Source organism: Pleurodeles waltl, chromosome 7, assembly GCF_031143425.1.
Source record: "Pleurodeles waltl isolate 20211129_DDA chromosome 7, aPleWal1.hap1.20221129, whole genome shotgun sequence".
In the NCBI taxonomy this organism is placed as follows: domain Eukaryota; kingdom Metazoa; phylum Chordata; class Amphibia; order Caudata; family Salamandridae; genus Pleurodeles; species Pleurodeles waltl.
The window spans coordinates 1,217,299,274-1,217,314,261 of NC_090446.1; the positions used below are offsets into that span (position 1 = coordinate 1,217,299,274).

General features: G+C 45.5%; 1 long non-coding RNA gene across 1 annotated transcript; it reads right to left on the reverse strand.

Annotated features, from left to right (window-relative positions):
• Positions 1-584: 584 nt before the first annotated feature.
• LOC138247375 (uncharacterized) lies at positions 585-11,860 on the reverse strand. The gene is made up of 4 exons (XR_011194475.1): positions 11,755-11,860; positions 11,603-11,650; positions 1,261-1,311; positions 585-760 (listed from the first exon to the last, which is right to left on the reverse strand). It is a non-coding gene; the product is annotated as an uncharacterized lncRNA (long non-coding RNA).
• Between the last annotated feature and the right edge of the window lie 3,128 nt (positions 11,861-14,988).

The following is a 14,988-nucleotide window of genomic DNA, read 5'->3' on the forward strand; positions in this document are numbered from 1 at the left end:
TCAGGGCTGACTTTGTCCCTGGGGACCAAATGCCTTGGGACCCAACCATTTAGAAGAAAGGGACAGGGCCGCTGCCCCCCTCCTCGGGTCTACTTTGGCCCCAGGGACCCTATACCCCAGGGTCCAGCCAATTATTTGAAGGGAAGGTTGCGATTTTAGCCCCAGGATCCACGTCCCTCAGGGCCTAGCCAATTATTTGAAGGGGAGGGGGCCAAACCCAGCCCCCCTCCCAGGCCCGATTTTGGCCCCGGGACCCTATCCCCCAGGGCCCAGACAGTTATTGAAAGGGGGAGGGGGCTGCATGCTCCACTTCCCAACCCTCCCCTCAGGTGGATTTCAGCACCGGGGCCCCAATCCTCCACAGCCTGGCACCCTGTTGCTGGGTGCCCTGCCTAGTGTGCATTTTTTGGGACTGTGGGAGGGAGCCTCAAAGCCCCCGTGGTGTTGGACATGCTTTAGTCACACCGTACTGACCGCGCAGTCTCTCTAATGGGTGGACCGCCCTTAGCCGTTAAGGCTGCTCGCTGCACAGAGGATGACTACTTGTCATTCCGGAAGTCTTCTTGAGTAATTACTCACCTGTTGCTTCAGTGTCTTTCTGTTTCAACCTCCTGCTGCTCCAGCCTCCTGCTGCTCCAGCATCCTGCTGCTTCAACGGTCCTAGCATTCCATGCTCTTTGCAATTTTAATGTCAGGCCCATCCCTGTAGGCGTCGGGTATGTCAAGCTTATTTCTCTCAGTGGATTTCCCTGGAAAGCTGCTGTACCCTCAAAGACAAAAGCAAAAACACCTTTGTAAAGCTGAAAACTCTTTAATTTGGGTGCCACGCTGCTGCCACTTGTAAAATACTATATAAGATACTTATCTGATGGAATTGTTTGATGCATCTTGCTGCAGTAAGTTTAAGAAAAAAACAACTAATGTGAAGTATTTAGTATTATTGACTGCAATATGAAGGTGCTGAAAGTCTGACATGTAATGTAACTGTTCACTTTGCAAAAACTCTTAAATTTGGTTTGGAACTTTAGTTAGAATGTTGTAGGAAATGCAAAAAATAAGTGCATTACCATAAATATGAAACATGAAAGCATCACACAACATCAAGCACAAGTAGAAGCTACACCGCTGTTCACGACCAAAAAACAGTTAAGGCCTAACCCCCACACTGACACGAGCAAGGTGAAAGGTTAATTCAAGGATGTAGTGGAATAAGCAACCTGACAGGATCTTCTGTTAGAGGCCAACTCATGTCTAACTAACCTGCAAGTATTTACGACATCAGCACACGAGTCCCCGGCACACCCTCCGTACCTACAAGCAAATTGCAGACTGATTAGACAATGGGCACATAATTGAATTAGCCTAAAGCACACAGGTGAATGACTTACAATGGGTGCACTGAAAGAAAACTAATTCCGACACTCAGATGTCCCGGCCACACAATGCTGCCAGCACACACTTCAAACAAAATACATTTACGAAAGAGCACTTATGCATTCATAGGTCAGCGATTCCTTGTAAGGATCTGCCTTCCTTGGCATGGTCACCCCTACCTTTTTGCCTTTTGTTGATGCCAGTTATGATTTAAAGTGTGCTGGGACCCTGCTAATCAGTCCCCAGCACCAGTGTCCTTTCCCTAAATTGTACCTCAGTTCCCACAATTGGCACAGCCCTGGCACACAGAAAGGTCCCTTGTAAATGGTACCCCTGGTACCAAGGGCCCTGTGGCCAGGGAAGGTCTCTAAGGGCTGCAGCATGTATTATGCCACCCTGGGGACCCCTCGCTCAGCACATGCACACTGCCTCACAGCTTGTGTGTGCTGGTGGGGAGAAAATGACTAAGTTGACATGGCACTCCCCTCAGAGTGCAATGCCAACCTCACACTGCCTGTGGTGCTAAGTCACCCCTCTAGCAGGTCTTACAGCCCTAAGGCAGGGTGCACTGCACCACAGGTAAAGGCATATGTGCATGAGCACTATGCCCTACAGTGTCTAAGCAAAACTTTAACAACACAAAAGAATGATGGACGGAGTGCTGACAATGCAAACACTCTCCCCCAGTCACAGATCTGGGTTTAATCCATCGTTTTTTTGCTGCCCATGCCATTCTAGTTTGGACCCAGCCATATGCAAATCAGTCTTGACCCTGTTCCCCATTGGGAACAGTCCAGCCCGAACTGCCAGGCCAGGTCTTCCCTGGACTGGAAACAAGCATACTGGGACCGGTTTCGGGGTTTCACCCCTTATCAGCCAGGCTAGCTTGAATCCAGTGGCATGGGAAGCACGGGACCCACGTCTGGGCATACCCTTCCCACTTAGGGCGACATTAACAACACAAAAGAATGATGGACGGAGTGCTGACAATGCAAACACTCTCCCCCAGTCACAGATCTGGGTTTAATCCATCGTTTTTTTGCTGCCCATGCCATTCCAGTTTGGACCCAGCCATATGCAAATCAATCTTGACCCTGTTCCCCATGGGAACAGTCCAGCCCGAACTGCCAGGCCAGGTCTTCCCTGGACTGGAAACAAGCATCCTGGGACCGGTTTCGGGGTTTCACCCCTCATCAGCCAGGCTAGCTTGAATCCAGTGGCATGGGAAGCACGGGACCCACGTCTGGGCATACCCTTCCCACTTAGGGCGACATTAACAACACAAAAGAATGATGGAGGGAGTGCTGACAATGCAAACACTCTCCCCCAGTCACAGATCTGGGTTTAATCCATCGTTTTTTTGCTGCCCATGACATTCCAGTTTGGACCCAGCCATATGCAAATCAGTCTTGACCCTGTTCCCCATGGGAACAGTCCAGCCCGAACTGCCAGGCCAGGTCTTCCCTGGACTGGAAACAAGCATCCTGGGACCGGTTTCGGGGTTTCGATGAATTAAACCCAGATCTGTGACTGGGGGTGAGTGTTTGACAATGTTCAGCACAATAAATGAACACTGATGCCAGTGTGGAATTTATTGTAAAATGCACACAGAGGGCATCTTAGAGATGCACCCTGAATACCAATCCGACTTCTAGTGTTAGGCTGACCAGTTTTTGCCAGCCTGCCACAACCAGACGAGTTGCTGGCCACATGGGGAGAGTGCCTTCGTCACTCTGTGGCCAGGAACAAAGCCTGTACTGAGTGGAGATGCTTCTCACTTCCCCCTGCAGGAACTGTAACACCTGGCGGTGAGCCTCAAAGGCTCACCCCTTTTGTTACAGTGCCACAATGCATCCCAGCTAGTGGAGATGCCCGCCCCTCCGGCCACGGCCCCCACTTTTGGCGGCAAGGCTGGAGGAGATAATTAGGAAAACAAGGAGGAGTCACCTACCAGTCAGGACAGCCCTAAGGTGCCCTGAGCTGAGGTGACCCCTGCCTTTAGAAATCCTCCATCTTGGTTTTGGAGGATTCCCCCAATAGGAATAGGGATGTGCCTCCCTCCCCTCAGGGAGGAGGCACAAGGAGGGTGAAGCCACCGTCAAGGACAGTAGCCATTGGCTACTGCCCCCCAGACCTAAACATACCCCTAAATTCAGTATTTAGGGGCAACCCTGAACACAGGAAATCAGATTCTTGCAACCTGAAGAAAGAAGAAGGACTGCTGATCTGAAAGTCCCGCAGAGACGACGGAGACAACAACTGACTTGGCCCCAGCCCTACCGGCCTGGCTCCTGACTCAAAGAACCTGCACAGCAATGCATCCAGCGGGACCAGCGACCTCTGAGGACTCAGAGGACTGACCTGCACCTAAAGGACCAAAAACCTCCCGAGGACAGCGGCTCTGTCCAGAAACTACAACCAAGAGTCAACTTTGAAGAGACTCTCACTTCCCGCCAGAATCGTGAGTCTTCACACTCTGCACCCGACACCCCTGGCTCGAGTTTGGAGAAACCAACACTGCAGAGAGGACTCCCAGTCGACTCCAATGATGTGGACACCCTGAGTCAACCTCCCTGCACCCCCACGGCGAAGTCTGCATAGAGGATCCAGAGGCTCCCCCTGACCGCGACTGCCTGGTAACAAAGGAACCCGACGCCTAGACCAAGCACTGCACCCGCAGCCCCCAGGGCGAGAGGAACCACCTACCAGTGCAGGAGTGACCAGCAGGCGCCCCTCATCCTAGCCCCGTCGGTGGCTGGCCCTAGAAGCCCCCCTGTTTCCCGCCTGCATCGCCTGAGTGACCCTCGGGTCCCTCCATTGCTTACAATAGCAAACCCGATGCCTACTTTGCCCACTGCACCCGGCTGCCCCTGTGCCGCTGAGGGTGTGTTTTGTGTGCTTGTGTGTCCATCCCCCCAGTGCCCTACAAAACACCTCTGGTCTGCTCCACGAGGACACAGGTATTTACCTGTTAGCAGACTAGGACCGGAGCACCCCTGTTCTTCATAGGTGGCTTGTGTTTTGGGTCCTCATTTGACATCTGCACCTGACCGGCTCTGTGTTGCTGGTGCTGTGGCTTTGGGGTTGCCTTGAACCCCCAACGATGGGCTGCCTATGCCCAGGAGACTGACTGTGTAGGTGCTTTACTTACCTGCAAAAACTAACCAAAACTTACCTACCCCAGGAACTGTTGATTTTTGCAGTGTCCACTTTTAAAATAGCTTATTGCCATTTTAACCAAAACTGTGTGTACTACTGTTTTAAATCGAAGCTCTATACTTACCTGTGTGAAGTACTTTGCATTTGATGTACTTACCTCAAATTTTAATATAGTGGTTTTAAAATAAATTAAGAAAATATATTTGCCTATATAAAAACCTATTGGCCTGACGTTAAGTCTTTGAGCGTGTGTTCCTCATTTATTGCCTGTGTGTCTACAACAAATGCTTAACACTACCCTCTGATAAGCCTACTGCTCGACCACACTGCCACAAAATAGAGCATTAGTATTGTCAAATTTTGCCACTATCAACCTCTAAGGGGAACCCTTGGACTCTGTGCACACTATCTCTCACTTTGAGATAGTATATACAGAACCAACTTCCTACAATGCTCAATCATAAACCTTTGTCAAACGTATAATAAAAAGCGAGTAACAACTCAGCTTAAGAATTCGGGGCTATAGGGTCACACGTTTTTGAGTGTTTTTCCAATTTAATCTGTAAACTTGCATGTTATTGATTATGTGTAATAAAGCATGGTACTGATATGTACAAAAAAGCCTGCCTGTCAACAGGCATTTAAAAAAAACGTAGAGGCAGGTTGTGCAGGGCTGAGGTGTGGTCGCCAGTGTTTTTCTCCCTGTGGCAAGTTAGTAAAAACTGTCTTTCAAACTGCCAACAGGAGTCTGCGTGGTCATTTTTGAGTCTTGAGAGCATTTTCGATTACCTCGCAGTCAGAGATTCCACCAAGGATTTATTTGCTGAGCCTTTATGTACTCCAGAAGGAGATGAAATGTTGTGACTTAATGTGAGCATCTTGTGAATTATTTAAAAAGCAAGAGGTCACCGCTCACTAGAAAACATAGATATGTTAGAGAGATCAGGTCAGCATTTAAGCACATATATATGTATAGATTGCTAGGTTAGTCGGAGTTAACTTTTGTAGCTCTTGTCCTTTTTTGGATACAGCAAATGCACGCTTGGAAATATCAGTACACCTAACAAAAGGAGAAAGGAACATTAGGTAATTTAAGAATTGGTCTTTCCTTATTAAAGTCAGCTTCCATTTATGATTATTTAGTTCTAACCAATTCCTGTTTATTTTATAGAAGCTGCGAAAGTCAAGACTACTCAGAAGTTCTGAAGTGACAGTTTGACGCTCATCTTTTTCGTCCCTTTGGCCCAGAGGGTCAAGTTGGATTCGTAATATTTTGCCTTTTTGACCTGTAGGAAAGGTGGGAATTCTCATCATATCCATTTCACTCCTGTGAAGAGAGTCTGGTAAAAGCCTGACACATGGTACCTGCCGGCCCCTCGCCTCCAGCGGGAGCCAGCATTGCTTGTGCATGCAGGGAGCAGCAAAAAGCACTGCCTCCTGTGTGCAGAAGTTATTATTTCATCTGTTTTCCTGCTCTCTTGACAGCGGGCAGAAAAACAGATGAAAAGTCAGCAGTTTTCCTGTTCACACTCGCTAGGACCAGACTTACTATTTGCTCTTGTCTAGCAACAGCTGTCATAGCTCCTTCCAAGCGACAGCAAACTACTATGTCCTGAGGATGGGCACCTTGGGGCATAAGGAGCCAGCCCTGAGTGGTGGCGGTCCTCAGGGAGGTTAATAGCTCCAGGAGGAGGGCTGCATAGCCCCCCTCCTTTCTTATAGCAGGACCTGCCCTGGGGAGGTGGTGGTCCCCGGGGCCGAAAACAGCCTGAGTGAGGGGTCCCCAAAGACCCCCTCCTCCATATTACTATGGCCCTGCCCTGAGGTAGGTGGCAGCCCCTGGGGCCATAAAAGGCCGACGGAGGGGAACTGCGTGGCCCCCTTCATTGAAACCTCACCTTGGCCTGGCCCCGGGGAGGTGGCAGTTCCCGGGGACCATGTCGGCCAGGGGGAGGGAGGCCGCATGTGCCCCCTCCTCATAACAAATAATGACGTATGCCCAGAGTCCTGTCCCACCCGGGTGGCTCAACTACAAACAAGCGTGGGAGACTGTGCTTGTTTTTTTGTTTTTTTTTGCTAGTATGCACAGATCATCCACGATGTAAAAAATTGCTTTTTGGCCCATGCAGGCTCCCTGGGGGACCCCACCACCAGGCCTGGGTATTCCTGCCCTGACCCCTTTTCTTTTTTTTTACTTTTTTGGGGGATTCAGCTGAGTCTGAGTCCCAAATTGGCTGCCAAAACTTCTTGGTTGAAGTTTTGGTAGCCAGTCAGATCTCAGCATGAGGTCTGTTGGATCTGTGGAGGGTCTATGTCCCTAGATATACAATTTTGTTTTTTCTGTAATTACTCGAAAACTACTGAAAAGGTTTACACCAAAACACAAAACGGGCTTTTTCTGGACAAAGAGCTAGCTAGCTGTCTGACAAATTTGTTGTAATTCCATCCAGCGGTTCGGGCTGTAGACGGGTGTAAGTTCCCTATGGGAAACTGCATAAGGAAAACGTGTTTTGGGACACCCCTTTTTCTCAGCCCTTGTTTTACAAATCATCCCAAAATTCTCAAGAATGCAGCTGAACTCAGGTGTGAGGTAGTTTTGAAAATGTTGTGACGACTCGTTAAACTGAGCCAAAATTATTGGCAAAACAAAGAATGCTTTCTCTATGGAAACTAGGTCCTAACTATAACTACCTACTTGTGACTGCAAGTAGGTAATATATATATAAACTTAAAAGTACATGTCCTCCCTTTTAATTACACAGAACCCTGCCCTATAGGTTAGCTAGAACCTACCTTATGGATAACTTAAATGTAATAAAAAGGGGAGCTTAATGCTTGCTAAGGGGTTTTAAATGTCAAGTCGACATGGCAGAGGCAAACTGCCTTCAGGCTGCAATGACAGGCCTGCAACAAGTTTGGTGCCATTTAAGTGGGTGGCACAATCAGTGCTGCAGGTCCACTGGCAGCATTTAATTTACAGGCCCTTGGCATATGGGATACCACTCTACAAGGGACTTATATATAAATTAAATATGCTAATCATGTATCTGCCAATCAAACCATATTTTAGGGAGAGAGCACAAGCACTTTAGCACTGGTTAGCAGTGGTAAATTGTACAAAGTCCTAAAGCCAACAAGCAAAACTCCAGCAAAAAGTAGGAAAAGAAAGGCAAAAAGTTTGGGAGCCACCCAGTAGAGAGGGCTATTTCCAACATATATACATTAGACTCTGTACAGTGTATCCCGCTCGGTGATCCGGGCATTTCATCACAATGTATTACCCACATATAGGTTTTACAGACAAATAAACAGCATACGAAGTAGAACTTGGTAAAAACTGCCCTTGTCGTTCTCTGTGAGAGGCCTCCATCCTCCAACTTGTAACCACTGTGAGTTGCCTCCATCCTCTATCTTGCAATAACTATTCATACAAGTGAGCTGTGATCAGCTAAGATTACCTGACAGATGCTAGAGACCATAAACTACTTTCTCCCACGTTAAGATATTCACAATCAATACTGAAAATATACGGTTCACAAATATTTCCTCTCATACTCATAAAAATAATACTAAACACAAAGTGGTCTCTATTTGCCCAAGCCACTGGACTCAGTTTACAAGGAGAGCCCAGTAGGCATCACCTCTGGTTCACCTAGTGCAACTCACAATCTATAACAATGCTACCAACCACGGCATAGTGAGAGGCCTTGTAAGGGGACTGCAGGGTAGGGAGACCAATGAACAGTCTCCCAATACTGGGGCACACCAAGAGTATTTCTGGGGAACAAATAATTTGCAGTTATATGTACATAGGAAGGTTTTCTCTTTTTACTATGCTGTATGCCCTCTCCCCTCATGAACTTTATATTTCCTGTGGAACATTAGTGAGGAGTGCCGTTAATGGCAGTTGTTATCATATTACCTTGCTGTAGAGTCTTCCATTGGTGTGTCACGAACAAAGCTTTTTTTATCAAAATTCATCTCTCAGCCCTGTATCATCTCCGTCACTACAAAATGGTGACATGTTCAGGAGCTGACAGACTATCACAACAAGAAGAGAGGCTGATACTTTCAAGTGCACAACAGGTCTGCTTGCAGCGCTGCACCACAATAACTTGAAATTACCTCCTCATCTCTCGTCCTTGTCCCAGTCATTACTTTTGAGGTGGTTAACATTGCCAAGACAGGCATAAACCAGAACATTCTAAAAATGAAAGTCCCATCCACTCGTCTGGATATGTGTCATAGGGTCTGGCATTCCCAGAATCCTCCTGTTTTGTTTCCTGCCCCTGGGACAATGAACTCGAGAGAGTGTGTGGTCCTGCTTAGCGTAGACTTGTCTCCTCTCCAGCTGGGCTTGAGGAGAATTATCCCCCACATATGGAGCAGCAGGCACTGGGAATTATGTTTGCCAATTTCTCTTACCTTCATGGGCCTGTAGTACTTCTGTACTTGGCGACAGCAAGCCCTTTGATAACTTCAAGATGGGCATCTTATTTCGTTTGGGCTGTGAGACTGACAGTGAGAGGTGTCTTTGTTGTGTACATGCACAGTGGAGCCAGGGGGATCAGCACGTGTTCACACTTTCAATTTTGGAAAGTGTAGGACCTGTGCTTTTCAGATGCCATTTAGACCTCTTGAGATTCATGTAAAGACGTTTTTATGAAAGTCTTAGTTTGACAAATATAACTGGACTTTTGCTGCTTTGGAGAATTTGCAACTAGATTGGCTTACCTTGCTAATTTGTCTTGGCATTACAAATGGGAAAGCATTCTCAAAAAGAAGAGGCATGTCTCTCCCTCTAAAACCTCCTTCAGAGTTATTACCTCCTTCTCTCGATATACAAAGCAAGTCAAGAGAAGACGATGAGGACAGGACAGAAAGAAGAAAATTATGTTGGAGGCCCTGGTATCCTTCAAAAAAGACAATTCAAAAGCTGATGTGGACAAGAAAATAATGGGAGATCTCATATCGGCTTCTGCGGATTTTGAGTACAGTGAACATTCTAAGTCTGTCTTAGAACAAAAAGAGGAATACACTTCGAAAAACATTCTACATGATGTGTTATCCCATGTGAGAGATAATAGGGGGTTCCACAAGTGGAAACGCCTGGCAATTTGCAGGACTGAGTTTGCCTATTTATCACTTAGTATTGGAAGTAACCAAAAAGGAATGCAAAGACCCAGATAGTATTCTCATTACCAGTTATGTCAAAGATATATCCTTTGGAAGCCATAGACACTGTGGTACCTGACAATATGCGTGGTGACTCTGTGGTTGCAAGCCTGGTGAGGGGACCTTCTATGGCAGAGTAAATTATTCTTAAAGACTCTGCAGACAAGAACATTGATTTCTCTCTCGTTCTTTTTTTCTGGATTTCATGTAGCAATGCAAGCTGGAGTTTATGGGTCTTTCTTTTTTTCTGACTTCAAAACCATTTTTAAGGTCATCCAGGTAAGAGTGGTGTGTTCTGATCTATTAAAAAGCATAGACCGCCAGGCTGAAATAATATTGAATATTTGGGGTTCCCATTTGACTCATAGGTAGTCAAAACAGAAAACCCTTTCAAGAGGGTTGTTGGCAAGTTTTACAATACTACTTCTAGTTGTGCCTTAACCAAAAACCATATATTTTGTTTTTGACGCATTTAATGCAAGACCCCTTGCCATGCAGAATTTAAGAAACTTATCAATCAGGTTTTGGAGACCCATAGGGGTTTTTGAGAAACGAAGTGAATTGTCTGCAAAAAGAAGTATGGGAATGATTTGTGCATGCTATAAGTACCCTAACCATCTCATTAATATACAGGGTAACCAGGGTAGGGGCAAGGACACATCCCTGGAGAAACCCACGGAGAATGGGGATGTGGGTAGTCAGTGTGCTACCCCAACGGACCTGGCATAGGTCTTATCATGTTATCCAGCAAGGAGACTAACCAGGCTACCGGGGGCTCCCATTTCTACGAGCACCCTCCAGAGATTCCCGCTGGGGACAAGATGAAATTCAGCCTGCAAGTCACTAAAGGCCACATATAATCTGTGGTTGCTAAGCAGCTCATATTGCCATTATATAACGACAAACCTAAACTGAACAGAGGTGCTTGTTTTAGCTCAGAAGCTTGCTTGGAGTGGGGACATGACCCGTTCCTTATCTATCCAAATTTGCAGTTTATCAAGTATCACTCTTGTGAAACCTTTCTGTAAATGGTCTATTAGGCTTATGGAATATACACAAAGGAGGGTTGACCCAACTCTCTTAAATGCCGTCTTGTACTCGGTTATATGTGTGACCTCACAAATATCTCAAGTGAGTGAGCCATTGGCACCCAGGTAAATAGGTGATCTTGCCACATTTCTTGGGTATATTTGGTGGGTTCCCACCCACAGGTACCACCTGTTGCCTGCTTCATCTTTCGACCCACACCAACATCACCTAGCATGAGTGGTTGGGCTCTGCAAGTATATAAGCGGAGCGCTTAAAAAGTAAAAAGGAAGGAATCTAATGAATGAGTTAAAGCTGCCTCAGAGATCCAAAAGCTATTATTATTAATGAGTAAGGTATTGGGCAAGATTAAAAACAGTGAGATGTCACCAGGATTTAGTGGTCTTTGACATCAACTGGTCGACATGTTCAGCCGTGTAACTGCTCTCAGGGGTCAATCAGCTTTCTTCAGGACCAAGTGTTCTCTATGTTAAATCCCTGCATGATATGGTTGAGCTTTCCAAACTGATTCAATGCATTCATAACAAATTGAATAAGCATGCAGGCAAAAATACAGACCATACTTAGGACCCTTTCCTTGATGTGGTCATGGCGGAAAAGAGGGAATATATAAGCATCATAGTCATGAACGTATAAGACATTCCATGTTGAATGTCATATCGCTAAGGCACAATTTCCCTTTAGAGTGCAGTAAAGCACTAAATCTGTCAAAACAAATTCCTCAAAGACACAACTATATACAAATAGAAGGCACACTGGAAAGATGAAAAATAAAATTAAAATCAAACTTTTAAATAACAGTTCACAGCATGCACACACAGAGTGAAAATAGTCTCATTCTACCTACATGGCTTATCTATGAAGTCATCAAAGGGTTTTGTGGGGGGCCCAGTCCCTGTAGTCAAATGCCAGAAAGAGGACAACAATTAGTTTGCTTTGTGGTGAACTCTATCAAATGGTCCTACTAATTGTGTAGGGTCAAGAGTTTAAGCCATTTACTTCATCAAAGGATCGCATCTGTGACCTGCACCTACCCCTGCAATCCTGCATATTAGCTTGACTCACACTCAGTGGCGTTTTAAAGGGCTCGGAAGGTAACATCACGTGATAGGCTTACACTGTCATGTGATCGTGCTCAAGACTGTGATCCTGCCTTCTCTGGTGACGGATGCACAGTGACACGTCGGCTGCGCGCCAGTGCACAGAAGCTGGGAATCGTTGTCCTAGTGCCTGCCTTTGTGCCTCGCCGATGATGGCTGCGTTGAGTCCGCCGCACATCTGAACTGAATAAGGATTTTGCTGTAGTCAGTATTTATCAATGCAGCACCAGTCCATGTGTGGGGTTATAAAATGTTCCACCATGGTATTTCATCATTAAGACTGCTGATATGCACTAATTTAGCACGGTGCCGACCGCTCAGTCACTTGAGATATTTGTGAGGTCACGCATATCACCGAGCACAAAACGGGATTTTAGAGAGTTGGGTCAAACCTCCTTTGTGTATATTCTGCATTATGGGTTGGGAAGCTAAGGGTCCACCCCTTAAAAACTTCCCACTCCTTAGTGTTGATGTATTAGGCTGTAACTGGTTAGTCTTCAGCTGTCACCCTTCTTAAAAACTAGAATTATTTCTGCCCTACTCCGAATTTCTGGTATTTCTCCCCCAGCAGCTATTGTATTGGGCAAAAGATTCACATAAGTAGCCCATATCTGTGGTTCAGATTTGTACAAGTTAACCTGATATTTTGACTGGCCCAGGAGCTTTTGCTGACTTGAGTTTATTAATAGCAGAGAGGGTGTCTTCTAGACTGAAGAATAATGTCTCAGTAGTCTTAGATTTAATGCAACTTTAGTAAGGCCTCGGGATTCCATGCTGGGGGTTGGGTATTTGGAATTTCATGGACATACAGGTCAGAGAAGGGGTGTACCAACTTTTCGGTCTCAATATGATAGTGGCAGGTATTCATGCTACCTAGGCTTTCATCTGAAATTATGTGCCAAAAGGATCTGCTGTAATTTATTTTAATAGCCTGTAGCAGATCTTGCCAGCTTTTTTCCTCCCAGTTGCACTTGGCTTTAGCAAGTGCTCTATTATACTTAAGTCGTTATTCATGGGTGTCTATGTTTCTGCGCCCTTTGATAGCCTCTTTCAGCATTACATGGTTGCTCTGTACTCTGCATTAAATCATTTGGGGTCCCTCATACGGATTGGCTGTGTATGGGTGTTTTTTTAATAGAAAATGCACTGCAGTCTGTTAAACAGGTGTTCATGTATGTCTAAGATTGGGACTGCGGAGACAGACGTTCCCTTGTAATCAAAGAGGAAAAACACAAACCACTGGTAGATCTCTGCTTTTAGCTTGTGTCTTGACATTACTCGAGGCCAAGAGACTCTCCTGTAGTTGTTGGCTAAAATAGGCTCTAGGACCAGAGTATGGGAAGTGGCTAAGGCAATTTTGAGGGTATCCCCTGTTAACAATGTAACCAACGGGTTTATGATCACTGTCAATACGAGTTGCAACCTTCATCTCTTTAAGCAATGGCCAAAGCCTTACATCAAGAAAAACATAATCAATAAGACTTGAGCAGGATCCCCTTTGAATGTAAATTATCTTTCCTGGTCAGAGCGAGTTCACCCATTTAATGCCCTAAGGCCTTGAGCCACCACAATAAATGAAAGTTGAAGGGCTGTAGGGCTTATCACTTAATTAAGATAGAAAAGTATGAAGTGGAGATTAAGATCAGCACTCCTGTCTATGCCAGAGGAAGAAGAATCTATGGCTGAGTTTTAGCAATTGGAGCATGAATACATGAGTTCTCTTCAGAATGGCAGAAGATAACCACAGACTAGTGGGTCCTTTAGTTGGTCAAGAAGGGCTACAGTCATTTCCAGTATTACTGCAAAAAGAAAGCATTCCTGAAAGCGATCTCATCCCAGTAAAGAAAGGAGCGATTTCTCGGGTTCCAAAGAAATAATTTGAGCTAGGAGTATACCTCACTGTGTTTCTGGTTCATCATACGACATGAGTGTTTGGCCTTGTGATCATGTTAAAGGAATATAATATGTTTGTCCAGTATTTACAATTCAAAATGGAGACTCTTGAGGGGATATTTCTGTTGATTCCATTAAAGCAATTCCTGGTTGCGCTAGACCTTATGGATGCCTACTTCCACATTCTTATGGCAAGAAACCATTGGAAGCATCTATGGTTTTGTGTGGGAAATCATCACTGGCAATTCACGATTCTTACATTTGATCAGAAGCCTGAACCAACGGTTTTTGCAAAAATCGCAGCCCCAGTGATTGCTTACCACCACCTGCAGGGGATCCCAGTATTATTCGACCTGTACAAATCATTTCCACATGCACCATCCAAAGAAGAAATCTTCTGCTTTCTGAATCCAGTGACAACAAATAAATGATTAGGATTACTACTGAATATCACCAGATGTCAGCTCCAGTCTCCAAGAGATTATGGCATCTCCACCAATTGTGGTCCCCAACGTTGCAGTCTTTAAAGGATCCTGTTCCTTTGCTATTGTTAACCAACTCAGTCTGAATCAGAGAAAGCTAACATACCCTAACACTTTGTGACAATCTGGTCATGCTTATTTTTAACAAAAAAAATAGAAAATGTACATAAAAACTTACCCAAATGTAGAGACGTTCACAGGGCACTTTGTCAGAACCCTTGTCAGAGGGCCATGGGACATGCAAGGGTTCCTGGGCCCAACTGAGGCGCTTGAGGCCTTTTAATCTTGATGTTCTGGGCTCTGACATGCTGTGGATCCTGAGCGACTGGGCCATATACCCCCTCTGCATTTGACTTTGGTGTATCTGTGGAGGAGCAATCAAAGGCCTCCATGCAGGGGAAGTGTAGCTACAGTAAGCGAACACAACTCTTAACTCAAAGTGCACACATTACAAACAATAAATCAATGTCCAGTCCAATACTTGCTTTTATAAGAAAAGTAAGTATTTTTATTTCTAACTCTAGACAATCAAAGGAATAACGACATTCATGAGCAATAATACAATCCCCTTGAGGTCTAGGCTCTTAAATCACTGACTCACTCTCTTCCTAATACCATGGTCGGATTTATTCCCGATTCACTGGTGGCTGCATCCAGGGAATGCTCATAAATAGGCTGCACTGAAGAATTTCCCTTGACGCTTCAGGAATTAGTCAAAAGTGTCTAAGTTGCCACAGCATTGTTAACAGTGAATGCTC